Source organism: Lepeophtheirus salmonis, chromosome 12, assembly GCF_016086655.4.
Source record: "Lepeophtheirus salmonis chromosome 12, UVic_Lsal_1.4, whole genome shotgun sequence".
NCBI classification, from domain to species: Eukaryota; Metazoa; Arthropoda; class Copepoda; order Siphonostomatoida; family Caligidae; genus Lepeophtheirus; species Lepeophtheirus salmonis.
Window position 1 is genome coordinate 6,480,701 of NC_052142.2, and position 15,673 is coordinate 6,496,373.

The window sequence follows — 15,673 nt, forward strand, 5'->3', positions numbered from 1 at the left end:
GGAGAAGCAGAGAGAGCAGTCTAAACGGTTAAAAGACTGTTATCAGGCAGCAAGGACCCTTATCTAGTTCTATTAAATTATAGATGTACTCCTCTCTCCAATGGATATTCTCCAGCTGAGTTAATGATGGGAAGAAGGTTAAACACAAAAGTTCCTGTAGCTGCATGCGAGTTATCTCCAATAGTAATACCTATCCAGGCTTTTCATCCGTTGGAGGAAAATAAAAAGACAGCACAAAAGATTAATTTTGATCGCAGTTACGCAGAAAAAAACCCGTTGATTACCCTTCAGAAAGGAGATGAAGTTGTAATACCAGATAGAAGACAGTCTGTGATTGTTATAGGAAATTTCACCGTCCTATATCTTTGAAACGGATACTGACTCGTATAGAAGAAATCGGGCCCATTTAAATAAGATGCTATTTCCTAGCCTAGAAAATTCTAAATCTAAAGAAATTAATCAGGACGCAAAGATTTAGGTCCAGCAGTTCTAAAATAAACTGTTACTAAGTCTAAGCCCCCTGCGATCTACAATGATTATGTTTAAGGTTAAATTCATTCATAGAAAGGGAGATGTGGAATATGTCGTGTTTATTAGTCTCATTATGTATTACATGTTATGTGTGTATTTATTTATGTCTGTTTATGCTTTTGTTGTTTGCTTATCGGCGTCTCAAATGTTTGTAGTACCCGTGTAAACTATAGAATAAAGTTAGTTAGTATTAAGTAATACAAGACTACACAATAAGGAAATACTTTCTCTAATTTCAAAATCAATCGAAGAACCTAAAAGTGTTAAAGAAGTGTTAAGTGTTGGTGATTGGCATATAAATTTTATTCCAACAAAAAGTGGTGATTTTTATGTAATTAACGCATATGGACCTAATGTGAAATGACATCTTTTCAATCTAATATAATTTTTTTTAAGAAGGACTTTTATCCTCTTTTGATCATTGGAGATTTAAATATTGACTTATATAATACGAATCGAACGTACCCGAATCCAAAAACTTTATCTAAACTCATAATAGGACTGAGTTTGAACTACATAATTAGGATTTAGAGTCCAGAGAACATTGTGTCCTGGAGAATTAGCCAGAAGACTTCCCGAATCGATCTGGCTAAATCTATTATATACAAAAACTAAAAACCCCTTTTACCGACCTCTTCCTGATTCAGATCATAAGGTTATTGAAATTATTTTCTAATTTTATGGACATAAATGACACCTTTAGTTCCCCCAATGGGTATTGAAAGACAAAAAATTTATATACTAACATGAAAAACGTTTTATTAATCAATTTAACCCTCCATTTAATTTTTTAAAAACTTGGTCATTTTTTGTTTCATAGAGTTAAATCTACAACCATAGAGTTTGTTCGTACAGAAACAAGGAGAGAAATGTCGTTTCAAAAAGATATAGAGTAAATGCTGGGAAAACGTTCCTTATTTGTACGTACTATTACTTCAGACATTATGAACTTATTTAGATTCTCAAATATTGGAATCTAAGGCAAAAATCTAAACTGAAAATTACGAATGTAAAAGATTAAAAAAACAAAAAAATTCTACATCTGTCATCAAGAAATATATCAATGACGCTATTATAATTACAGACTCTCGGGAGATATTGAATCTTTTTCAGATGCACCTCCAAAAGACTGTTTGTGGTGACAGAGTTAATTTTCCTCAGCCAAAATTAAGTAAGCACTGGATTTTTACTAAAGAAGTTAACACTTATTTTATACAAAAAGAACTTTACAGATAGGAAAGCTTCGAGGCGTGATGGCGTTGATGGTTAAATTTTCACTCAGTGCCTTGATAGTGTTGTTCCTTATCTGGTTGAGATAGAGAAGTCTATGGAAATATATAGGCAGCTTCCAATGTCGTAGACGAAAGGTAGGATAGCCTTGATTCCTTGAACTACTGTTCTTAATGAAAAGCAATATAATGCTTTCTGGTATTCTGGCAGCCAAAATGGAGCAAATTTTAAATTATAAACTTGGGCTGGAGCAGAAATAATCCCTGAAAGGGAGGAGGACTTCCACATACCAAGAAATATTTAAATTGGAATTAAGAGTGTACAAAATGTACAATAATGGCAATTGACTTGTGCAAGGCCTTTGCTACCATTTTACTTGCACATATTTTGAGAACAATAAGGAAACTTCTTCCCAGAAGATTTTTAACCTGATTAAAGCTATGCTATTAAATGGTACGTCATTAGATGATTTAGAAAGTGATCCAATAGTTTCAAAGAAAAGTTATTGCCATGGTTGTCCTTTAGCTTCACTACTTTTCGCTACAAGGATTAAAGATCTTGGGGATACCATAAAAAAAAAAGTTTGGGGGTTTTGGAGTTGATTTTGGAACGTCAAAAACATATTATTGATATGTATGCTGATGATATCACTTTGGTATTGGACGCAAAGTCAGAAAACCAAATTAAAAAGGAAGATAAACTATGAGCTACTTCAGAAAATATGAAAGGAGGTCTGATTTGAAGATTAACAACAGGAAGACAGTTACTCTCTCTTGGGTAAATGGGATCCATTTGAAAGACTGATAGAAGATAGCTGATTGCTCTATCCAAAAGGGTGTTGATATTTTAGGAATTAAGTGGGAAAGTAAATGCACTTCCTATAGAAACTGGACTGATCTAAATATGTTTATAAATTCTTCGAGTAACAAATTGAAGTAATTTTATATACAAAAAAGAATTGAACTTTTAATTACCAAATTGTTCCTGCGACTACTTCAATTTTGCAGCGTCTAAAGTTTTGTTCCCAAATACCGCCTTCTATTTTTATTTTATTTTTTTAGGCATGTTTCATAATATTTTATTATATAATGCATTTTAAACAATCGACAGCACAGATAGGTGAGAGTGCTTACTTCAGACAGAAAGTTTACGCCACAAAGACCTATTAAATAATGAACAAAAAAGAAGAAAGACCACACGCAACAACCATTAATTATTCTGTACCTTAATTTTCGTTTTAATTTTCAATAATATTATATTTATGATCTTGGACTGAATAAATCAATATTCATTCTAAAAAAATAGAATTTATTACTAATTAAGTAATCGAATCCACTTATCTATATTTAATTTTGGAACATTTTCACGGAACCTTTTTTAATGGTTTTTTAAAGCAAGTCTTTTTAAGTTATAATATAAGGTTATTTCTTTAGTTTCAGCTATAACATTAAGCTATCGAAAAAAATATGAATGTCGAAATATGATCCTTCATTCTCCTTGATTTTAGTATAATAAGACATATTTTGTAGATACCGTAATTAAGATAACTTAGTAGATATACCATATTTCGAGTGCTGGAATAGATTTTTTTTGTAATTAATATAGTTTATACTAAAGTGAAATGATTATTTATTCATTTTTATTGTTTTGTTCTACAAAGACAAAGAAATTTATCTTCATGTTAAATTAAGGTTCTCATAAATAAATTATTGTTAACTTCTGAAAAAAAGAAAAAAAAATAGTCCACCAATCAGGCAAAAAAAGTACAACTTCCATGAGTCTAGAATTCCGTGGGTATATATTTCAAACATACCCCTGTATAAAAACTTACATAGATTTAATGTTATCAAATTTTGCAGTATATGTAATTTAGTCATTTTCAAAAGATGTGAAGACAAAATTTGTATGAGGGCGAGGAAAGAGGTTGAGCGATACTTATGGTACCATTAATTAAAATAATGTTTTGATAATCAGCTGCCAAATTTGTTATCATTTTTGAGGGTGTAAATAAAACAATTGATCCAAAACGATGTTGTGTTATAATTTTACAAAAATACGTTTGAGCTAGGTAATGCCTTGAAAACTGTTATGGGAACTCATCTTCATAAAGCGAATTAAAAATAAATAATAATTTTTTATTTTTTTATTTTAAACGTTGTTTATTCGTTCAGACAGTGACTTTTCAGACCAGGTGTTATATTCCCATGGTATTACTAAATTATTAATGAAACAACGAAGTATACTATTTCGAAATATATTTGTAGTTCCAAGTTTAAAAAGGAAGAATTAAATAAAAAATTATTATACAAATTATTAATTACAAATTTATGTTAAATATACAAATTAATAAAATAGATGGATCCAAATAATTATTAATAACGAACAGTAAATGATAAATAATCAAAGTCAAACAAAATGTATATCCAAATTATTAGTAGATAGTAAATATACAGAATGGAACAATACGTTTCCTAATAGAAAAATAATATTATAATTAAATTTATCTCCTCAAATGATCTTAATTCCAACAGTTTCTAGAATCCTCCTAATTTTTACTAACCGTTATTCGAAACTTGGTATGGCTGGCTCTCAACATGCTGAAGATTATCTCTAAATTGCAATTTAAAATGGGGATGTTCCTATAATTTGAATCTTCAAGACTTGCTGGATCTCACAATTCATCATACGCTGGTTTTTCAGATAGGAATTTTGTCAATTTAGCATAGAATGGCTCTAGCATGATATTATGTTATAGCAGTTCAATGGTGAACATGCTAACACGTAAAAGTAATTTTCCTTCTAAAGCTGTGATGGCCTTAGAAATTTGATAAAAATTATAATAAATTATTGTTAACCTTTTAAATATATATTCATAATTAATAATCGCCTTCGTTTTAATGACAGCAGACAAGTTTTCATGGAGGGTATTTAAGTATTCCCTGATTACTACAATGTAAGAAAACATTATAATATTACATTACTCCATCTAACCTAGGAATCTTCTTTGAAGTCCATGTACATGAATTATATTTCCTTCTCTAGGAGCGACCAGGCACGAACTTACACACATTGAGTACCAGATAATAATGTCTCCCGAGCGCATTGTCTATTGAACTATGTTGTTCCTGTCCTTATTTTTAAGATTTATACTTTATAAGTCAAAAAATTGGGTGTACTTTTTCAATCGTTTTTTCATTAAATCGGTGTATGAAATACGATAATAGTCCCAAAAGTACCCAACCTAACAAAGAAAACAAAACAAAACAAAAAATTTGACATAATCTCTTACAACTCTATTCACTTTTACCTGCAATGTTAAAAAAGTTCGATACCTTTTTAATTAAAACTCTCTTGCTCCTCAAAATAGCAATTAATTGCCGAGATTACTTCTTTCTTTTTGGAAACAGAAAATAATCCGAGTGGCCCAAATCTAGCATATAGGGTGCTTGAAGTAGCAATTTAAACTTCAATTCTTTAATCTTTGCAATTACAATAACTGATTTGTGAACTAGTTCATTGTCTTCATAAAACAACACATTTGTCGTTGCTTAATGGACCATTTTCCGGCAACACTCAATGGAAACTTCTTCCAAACACTTTTTGCTCGAGTATGAGCAAACGGGGCACCCATCTTGCACACAGTTTTCTCATGTTCAAATTTTCAGTTAATATGCGGTGTACTGTACTTTTTGAAATTCCTACTGTATTTCCTAGCTCCCGCACTTTCCCTCGATGATCTATCCGTACCACTTAGGGGATTTTCATCACAATTTCCGGAGTCACCACCTCATTTGTCAACCACTACGATGCTCGTCTTTGCAGTTCACACAGCTTGTTCTTAGTTAGGTAGGTAAAATTTTACTTTTGTTAACGACGAAGTAGGTTCACATTGAGTCGAATCCAGTTCAGTGTTTATATTGATTGGGAAAGACCTTCCAAATAAAAAAATTGTACTATAAACTGATGAACAATATTACTCATTCTCACTACTGATGGCTGCCAAACCAATACTTAACAAAGTGGCGTCTTCAAACTTGATACACATGTATTATAGATTGTTTACTTTTTAATCTAGTGATTTTTTTTAACCAAATACCGCCTTTTCTTAGTAAGGAACGGTACTTCTGAGACAACCTTAGTAACTTGTATCTAAATATCTTGATAATAAATTGTATGAATGGTATTATACTTATTAGTAAGTAACTATGGAGTTTCAATCCATAATAAATCCTCAGTATTTTAGAATAATTGTGAAGTGTGTTATTAGTAAAGTTGATAATCCTGTAGAGAAAAGCGCGTGCAAGGAGAAGGGGGCGGGGGAAAGACTTATGGTATCATGGAATAAAATACTGATTTGATTATCAGATACCTCCTTTTTTATTATGATTTTTGAAGGTATAACGAAAGTATTTATTAGCAAAATGTTTAATGAAGATATACTACGTACAATTGGCTTAGACTTTTTTTATCTGTTACAGTAGATTTGAAAACGTCACACTCCATGAAATTGTAATTTATTATGAGCCCCATTCTCAGAATAATAACTAATGAAACGACAAAGTAGAGTAACTTACAAATATATTTGAAGTTCCAAGTTTAAAAAAGAAGGCTTAAATTAAATATAATCTACATACTAAAACATAAACCATCATATATTTATCTTATATACACAAAATTAAACAATTGTAATCATACAACTAATAATAACAATAAATTATAAATACAGAATATTGAAATAATAGATTGATCCAAATAATATTTTCTTGTTCTGACACCGGAATCCAGATAAATATGTCATAACTTTAGGTTGCAAAACACTAGCGAGACGTGGAGTTTAATCAAAAAGATAATCATCCCTCTTCTCCATGTGGAAGTTGCTATATAAAATTGTGCACAGGATAGATATATCTCTACCGATGAGATCTAACTAATTATTAATAATAAAGTAAATATCAAAATCATAAAATTAGAAAATAAATATACTAATAAAAAAAAATGTTAGAAATAAATCCATCTTAAAGATTTAGAGCAAAAGCTAATTATGTAGTAATGTCCGGCGATATTACTCCTTATTAAGAGCATCAAAAAAAGATTTTTTCCCTATGATTTATGCTTATATAACAACATACTATTATGATGAAGGATACACACAATTGCTAATTATAATGCTACGCCCAATACCACTACCCCCGTTGTTGTGACCATTTAAGCCATTATTTTTGCCTTTTTATGAGTTTTCTGAACACCATTTCTTGGAGCTTATGAACCATAGCTAATCCTTAAGTGACAAAAAAGTAATATTTATTAACTATATAACATTGGAAAACCTAATAATCATACCCAAGTCTTTAAATGAAGAAACTAGTGTCAGACAAACTATTTGCGAACCATCTTAAGCTACTACCCCTGTTGTTGTGACTATTTAAGCAGTTATTTTTGCCATTTAATGAGTTGTGTATCATTATTCTTGATATTTTTAGCTAAAATATAATCATATTTTATGGTTAGATTAAAAAAAAAAGAATACTTACTATTAGATGGTACAAAATTCTGAGTTCCATTTCGTAATTTGGTGTGGATGACTCAAAACCTGCTGAAGATTATCTCAACTTCACAATTTGCAATGTGGGTATTTCTATAAATGACATAATTACCAACATTCTCCACTAATCTAATGATGGTCCCTGGGGAAGGCTATAGGTTTACCCGTGTATTTCTCCATAAATTTTTTGAACGTAGATGATTAGGAATGGATAAGGTTATATACATGCAACAAGCATCTTTGTGAGATCAAAGTTAAAATCTGACTTGATGTTTTCATCATTAACTTGATTTAATAGATGAATATCCATACTCTTGATATGAGATGAGGATAAGGAGAGGCGTGTAATTCTGGACAGGGAACTAAATGCACATTTATATCGACAAATCCGACAAGCCATCTGTTTCTCATCCGAAAGTATTTTCCAAATTCCTGGTCCTCCATTTCCAGAAATCCAGACGTAAGGCGACGTTATTTTAGGCATTTTATTCAGTTCTCTATCGACTATCAGCATCTAATACTATATTAATATAGAATAATAAAGGCGGGAATGATAACGTTCAGGATAGAAGAAGATGTATATTATTTAATCAATGATGCCATAAGGATTTCTTCTCTTCTCGTCGCACGCTTTTGTAGTCGTACCAAAATTATCACCCTTAATCATATGTTATGCGATGATAAATGAAAGACTAATAATTATCACTTTACCCGTGGAAAAAGTTTACTAATAAATTAAGTTTTATTATATATATTTGTGATAATAAGTTAATTAAGTTAAAAATAGAATTAAAAAGCTCTATATCGTTGTCAATTTGAGATAAGACCACGACGATATTCCAATAATAAAGCTCATTTTTGAATTGGTCTCATAATAAAAGTCCATTTATATTTATATATCCGAGCTAGTAAATATAGAAACAAAGAGAGAGAAGAAGAAAAGATATAGAAACAGAGAGAGAAAAAAAGAAAATGTAGAAGTAGAAATTTAAAAAAAATGTGTAATGCAATCAATCTGAGATTATAATTCCGAATTCTGTATTGGTGTTGTTGTTTCTTGATGAGGTGTTTTAAGCCACAAACTAGTAATTACCTGGGATCCATGAAAGACAGAAGATATGGAGGGCTGGAGGAATAATACGACTAAGAATGATTTATAAGGAACACATTACGTATATAATATTGAGATATAATTTATTGACACCATTAAACCCTAAAACAACCATGATTGTTCCGCCTTTCAGAGACAAACAAGCATTCTCCCCGTCGACGAAAAAGGGCTACTAAAATCAAGAAGGAAGGTCACGAGGTCATAATCCCATCCTTGTCATCAATGTTGTGACGATAAAAATGTGTGTTAAGACACGAACTAGGGATCCAGGAACGACTGAAGAGAAGGAGGCGAGGAGGGATAATACGACTAAGAATGATATATAAGGAACACATGACATATATTATATTGAAATATAATACATACTGTACTACTCTAAATACATCAAAGATGTCCCACTACTTATACTATTAATAAGACAGTACTTTACAATACATATATATACACAACACATCGACATATCAAATAATAATTATAACAATTAGATGAGAGTAGTGTTGGGTCGGTCCATTATCGGTCAGAGGTGATCGATCAACTCACTCGAACGGTCTAAAAAAATTAACCAATAATAAAAGCCTAGTCACATGATATGGTCCTATATTGGTGTACAGACTGAACACGTAGACCACAAAAAAAGCTTTAAAATTATACAACTGGCCTGTGGAGACAACGGAGTTATCTGAAAATACCAACTAAATGAATTATCATAATTCATATATATATATATTTTTTAATTGTGTATATGTTTTCTTTTTCTAATTTTTGTCGGTCCAGACCACGGTTCATCGACTCACTCAGCTTAGACCGATGGATAGTCGCACCGGTTCATTCATTCCAGACTGACCCAAGATTAGATGAAGGAGATATTCATCAATAGAGAACAGTAGATGTGCGGGAAGGAATCTCTGGCAACGAAATCCCTGATGAACTGCCCCTGGCCAGTAGGATTTGCTCCAAGGACTCCCTTTAATGTCCACCTTTTTGAATTACTCACCCACTATGAGTATGCAACAAGTCATATTGTGTCCATGGAACTTGAAATAAACATGCATATGGGGTATAACTCTTACTAGTGAATTTGACAGTCAATGTAAAACGATAAATCTATTTTCTGAGTTTAATTTTGGATTGGTGTTGATGGATGGAGGTGTGCTGCTGAAGTTGTAACTAACTGACAACTTTTATTTACTTGATCAATGTGGACGCATCTAAGCATCACGTGAAAAGGAAACCTTGATTTGTGATAACAAAATTTACGAATAACATCTTACTTCAAGAGATAAAAAAATGTAATATCCACTTCGATGTCAACTTTTATGGAGCCTTTTCACTGATGTCATGAATTGCATCATAATTTAGGGGGCTCAAAGTTGATATTTTTACTACATAAAATGGATAAATTTAAAATAAATCTTTATTAAACTCCATCAAATGACTGTATAAATAAAAAAATACTTAACACTTACATTGAAGATTACTTTATGCGATCGATATTTGAATATTATGATAGAAAAATGTACTGAAAATCCCAATGAAAAGTCGAACTATGTAAAATTATTATTTAGTTTTTTTTAGGATTACAACGATCGGACATTAAATAAAAATATAGTATTCCTTCCATTGTAATATTTTAACTTAATCTTCATCAAACGATGTAATAACATATAGTAATACATTTACTAAAACTAGGCAATAAAGGCATAGATTTTTGATAAACAGTAAGGTTCATGTCAAGGTTCTCATCAACAGATAAAATATCTTTTGGAAAATGAAATTAAGAAATAATCTCGCGGATCATACTAATTGGCTTTAATTTAATTAGAATGTAAATAATGTAAAAGCTATAAGTCATCGACGTTTGAATATATTTACATATTATAAGTCTAAGGACTGTAATTTGCTCGTTTTAAAGTTCGCATCCAGACTGAATGTGTATTATCGTATTATTGTAACGATGATAGAACTGAAACAAACCTCGATCGATTTCTTCAATTTGAATATGTTCCCCACGAGCTAGTTTTTTCTGTCGTTTGAATTATTGTAACTGCTCTGTAAAGACTTAAACACGCTTATGGTTGCATTAGAGACAAAGCTTTCCAAAACTAGGAGGGCAGGGTGGATACTATGTGCTTGCGCTTAGCGTAAGACCCAATTCAAGCTGCACATTCACAGTTGCTGTTTAAAATACTTCCTGACGTTAGCAAAACAAGCTTTATGTTGTAAAAAATACTATTCATTTCGGCTCCTACGATTCCCATTAAGAGCATTTTCTCATTATTAGATTTGAAGAAGCTCATAGCCATTACTCAACTACATAACTGCATCCCTTTGCTCATTGACGCAAGATCATGGTTCTGAGTACTACTCCCACCAGACAGTAAACAACATAGTGCTAAATATGAGCATTTGTCATGGGGGGCCTGTCCAACCTATTGCATTCAGCGATAGTTTTGAATTCTGAGGAGTCTTGCCAGATAATCTGAAAGAATGAGCCGACAAAATCATAATTCCCATCATATGATTGAAGACGCTCAATCAATTGGATATTCCTTCCATGAGTGCGGGCACTTATTCTTGAAAGTTCTAACTTCAACTCCGTCAATTTCAAGCTAAAATAATTTGATTTTAAATCCAAATTTTAAGAGATCTTCAGAGCTTATCGTAAAAAGTAATGAGAAAAAATGTAGGGCGTTTACAAACAACGTTATTTGGTGGGTTTATGTTGAACCTCTGTGTTTACTGTCACACCCTATTCACTTATTCAAGTCAATGTACACTAACTTTCTTAATAGAAAGTATTCTATACTGTTAAATAAATAAGAATGGGACAACATGTGAGTTAAACTCTCGAAGTAACACTAATTCTAATAATATAAATATCTCACTAAACAAACATTAAATACTCGAACATTAGTGATATAAGGGTAATCGTACGGAATACTACAGCTCCCCTTTGAAGCCTTTAAGTCCTAAAACGATGAGGCTTCTGAGCTTTGCGCTAACTTCTTCTCGATTCATGAGCTTCACGATCTGACGCTTCATCTAATCTATTTTGTAGATTTTGAATATGCTTATTTAAGAATCTTCGGTTTCTCAAGTATGTTCCTCCATTCATTCCCTGGATGATGTAGGACCTGATTTGATGATGCAAGTAGTATCCTATTCTCTTGAGATTGAATTTTGAATTACAACACATTCACCAATTGAGGAAGGAGTATTGTTCTATCATCTCTGTTGTCTTTAGATTAGTTGTTGAACCATTGTCTTACCTTTGCCGATTTCTTAAATTTTTGATGTCCAATACGATTGTACTGTGATTTATGGGCAGGAATTAATGTTCTCATTTTCCTTCCGAACAACCACTCCACTGGTGAGAGTTCATCTTGCCTGGGAGTATTTCTCCACTCCAATGAAGCACTATGGAAATTGTTGTCTCCAACTTTCCATTTTCCTAATATTTTTTCCCGAGTTTTTTCATAGATTTAACTGCAGCTTCTGCGTGTCCATTACTCTCCGGATAATGAGCACTCGATGTCACAAGAATAATATTAAAACTTTTACAAAATGCCTTAAACACTACAGACCTATACTGTGGTCCGCCATCTGTCCTTATTATATTAGGTATACCAAAAATTGACATATGAGTTAAGATAATTTACAATATGTTCTGAACATGGTGATCTTCTGTATTGTGTAAGCGATGGCCAACCACTGTATCTATCGACGTATACATGGAAGAAATTGTTACCATATTCAAAGAGATCTGCTGAAGTTGATTCGTATGGACGATGACACTCATCTGTTTTTATAATTGGTTCTTGGGTTTGACTACATTTATACTTTTGACATTATTCACATGCTTGGACTACCAGCTTGATCTCATTTTTAGAATCCTGGCCAATAGAAAAGAGATCGAATCCTCTCCACCGTTCTTGTTATTCCTTGATAACTGTTGTGGACACTTTGTATAACTTTGGATCTTAAATTCTTAGTTATAACCAAATAATTTGCATTGAATATGATTATAGTTGATATATTGTAGAGAAATACGCGTGCGAGGAGGAGGGGGGGAAAAAGACATATGGTATCATTGTTTAAAATACTGATGGGATTATCATCTGCCTGCTTTATTATGATTTTTGAGGGTATAACTAATGTATTTATTAGCAAAATGTTTAATGAAGATATACTACGTATAATTGACTTCGACGTTTTTTATCCGTTACAGTAGATTTGAAAACATCACACTCCATGAAATTGTAATTCATTATGAACCTTATTCTCAGAATAATAGCTAATGAAACGACAAAGTAGAGTATTTGAAATATATTTGAAGCTCAAAGTTTAAAAAAGAAGGCTTTAATTAAATATAATCTAAAAAATAAACCATTAAACATTTAAGTTAAATATACAAAATTAAACAATTAAAATCATATAACTATTAATAATAATAAATTATAAGTACATAATATTGAAATAATAGATTGATCCAAATAATATTTTCTTGTTCTGACATCGGAATTCAGTTAAATATGTCATAACTTTAGGTTGCAATACACAAGCGAGACGTGGAGTTTAATCAAAAAGATAATCACCCCTCTTCTTCGTGTGGAAGTTGCTATATACAATTGTGCACAGGATAGATATATCTCTACCGATGAGATCTAACTAATTATTAATAATAAAGTAAATGTCAAAATCATAAAATTAGACAATAAATATACTAATAAAAAATTTTTATAAATAAATTCATCGTAAAGATTTAGAGCAAAACCTAATTATGTAGTAATGTCCGGCGATATTACTCCCTATTAAGAGCATCAAAAAAGATTTCCCCCCGTTATTTAGGTATGCTTATATAGCAACATACTATTATCATGATGGATATACACAATTGTTAATTATAATGCAACACCCAATGTAACTACCCTCGTTGTTGTGACCATTTAAACAGTTGTTTTTGCCTTTTACGAGTTTTCTGAACACAATTTCTTGGAGCCCATCAACCATAGCTAAGCCTTTATTGATAAAAAAGTAATATTTATTGACTATGTAATATTGGAAAACCTAATTATCATACCCAAGTCTTAAAGCGAAGTAAGTAGTCTCAGACAAACTAGTTGCAAACCATCCAAAGCTACTACCCCCCGTGTTGTGACCATTTAAGCAGTTGTTTTTGCCCTTTACTGAGTTGTGTATCATAATTCTTGATATGTTAAGCTAAAATAGAATCAAATTTTATGGTTAGATTTAAAAAAAAATTGAATACTTACTGTGAGATAGTACAAAATTCAGAGTTCCATTTCGATATTCGTAAATACTTTTTACTGATAACTTGATCATCATTTGGTGTGGATGAACCAAAACATTTTTATATGTATTTCTATATATGTCATCAGTACCAACATCCTCCATTAATTTAATGATGGTTCCTCGGGAACCAATATGTTTACCCTTGTATTTCTCCATAAATTTTTTGAACGTAGATGATTAGCAATGGATAAGGTTATATTACATGCAATAAGCATCGTTGTTAGATCAAAGTTAAAGTCTGACTTGATGTATTCATCGTCAAATTGATTTTATAGATGAATATCCATACTCTTGTTATGAGATGAGAATAATGAGTGGCGTGTAATTCTAGACAGGGGACTAAAGGCACATTTATATCGACAAATCCGACAAACCATCTGTTTCTCATCCGGTAAGTATTTTCCAAATTCCTGGGCCTCCATTTTCATAAATCCAGACAGAAGGCGACGCCATTTTGGGGATTTTATTCAGTTCTCTATCGACTATCACCATCTCATATTATATTAATATTGAATAATAAAGGCGGGAATGATAACGTTCATGATTGATAGAAGAAGATGTATATTATTTAATCAATGATGCCATAAGTAATTCTTCTTTTCTCCTCGCACGCTTTTGTATTCTTACCAAAATTATCACCCTTAAATATGATACATCCGTTATCATTCTCCTCCAAGGATAAATGATCCCAGACTCTTGCATATAGATGTGCATAATGATGTTGAGGAATTTTCTTGGGAGGCTTTGACTCTTTTATTATCTTTCAAACTAATTAGTAACTGTCGTCCTCTCTTGCAGCTTTGTTAATGGCTTCAATGCCAATGTCTTCTACTTCTTTGCTTTCTATATAATTTTAATTTCATCCTCTTTTGACTTATCCACAGGAACCCAACTAAGAGCATCAGCAATACAATGAGACATACCTTTGATCCAATCAATTTCAAATGTACAGGGAGTTAATTTTTCCAGTAACCTCTGTAACCTATGTTTATCAATAGCACCAATATATTTACTATTAATTACTCCAATTAATAGTTTATGATCCGTAAATACGACGAAATTCCTCCGTAGTAGGTAAATTTTTGACTTTTGAACAGCCGATACGATATGTAGGAGATCCAACTCACAAGCGGCATATCTTGATTCCGTTGGGGTAATGAAGCGCAATCCACATTGGATAAGGCTCCTTCTATCATTTTTTCTTGAATCTATGCATATCCTATTCCGTATAAACGCGATGCATCCGCGAGTATGACTGTAGGCTTTTCTGGATTAAAATGAGCTAATGTGGGTGTTGATAAGAGTAATTCTTTTTTTTTTTTGCTTTAATGCCGCATCGGGTTCTGATAACAATTGAAATGTATATTGCTACTGAACAATCATTGCAGAGGTGACGTTATTTAAGAGAGGTCCTTGGAAAATGAAGTGAGCAGATTCTCCATCCCAAAGTAAGATGTTAATTCTGAAATATTCTTCGTAGCAGGAAAATTCTTTATCGCTGATATTTTTGATGGATCGGCTCGAACACCATAATTATTAATTATGAAGCCTACGAAGTTAACTTGGCTACCAATCAGAATCTTCTCAGGGTTGTGTTTGATACCATAATCCTGACATCTTTTCATGACCAAAATAATAATTTCCTCAAACTCCTCCCAATCTTTTCCATAACCCATTATATCGTCCACTACTTTGAAAATATTCTTGATCCCACTAAGTGTAATGTTTCCCCTCTTTTACTATACTCGTCTTTCAACGCGTTCAGACCCATTGGGGCTCTCGTAAATATCTTGGTCCCCAATTTGTGAGGAAAGTTGTGAGAGACGTGCTACTTTCATCCACGAGAAACTGCATTCCGTGTAAAGAATACTTTTGCATCATGTGGAATTGATTTTCATAATTTGTTCAGGGTGGGAAAAGGGTGAATCGGTCGCTCTACAGATTTG

General features: G+C 32.0%; 1 long non-coding RNA gene across 1 annotated transcript; it reads right to left on the reverse strand.

Annotated features, from left to right (window-relative positions):
• Positions 1-4,139: 4,139 nt before the first annotated feature.
• Positions 4,140-12,635, reverse strand: LOC121127260 (uncharacterized). Its single transcript, XR_005867712.2, has 3 exons — positions 7,293-12,635; positions 7,102-7,241; positions 4,140-7,039 (listed from the first exon to the last, which is right to left on the reverse strand). It is a non-coding gene; the product is annotated as an uncharacterized lncRNA (long non-coding RNA).
• Positions 12,636-15,673: the final 3,038 nt, after the last annotated feature.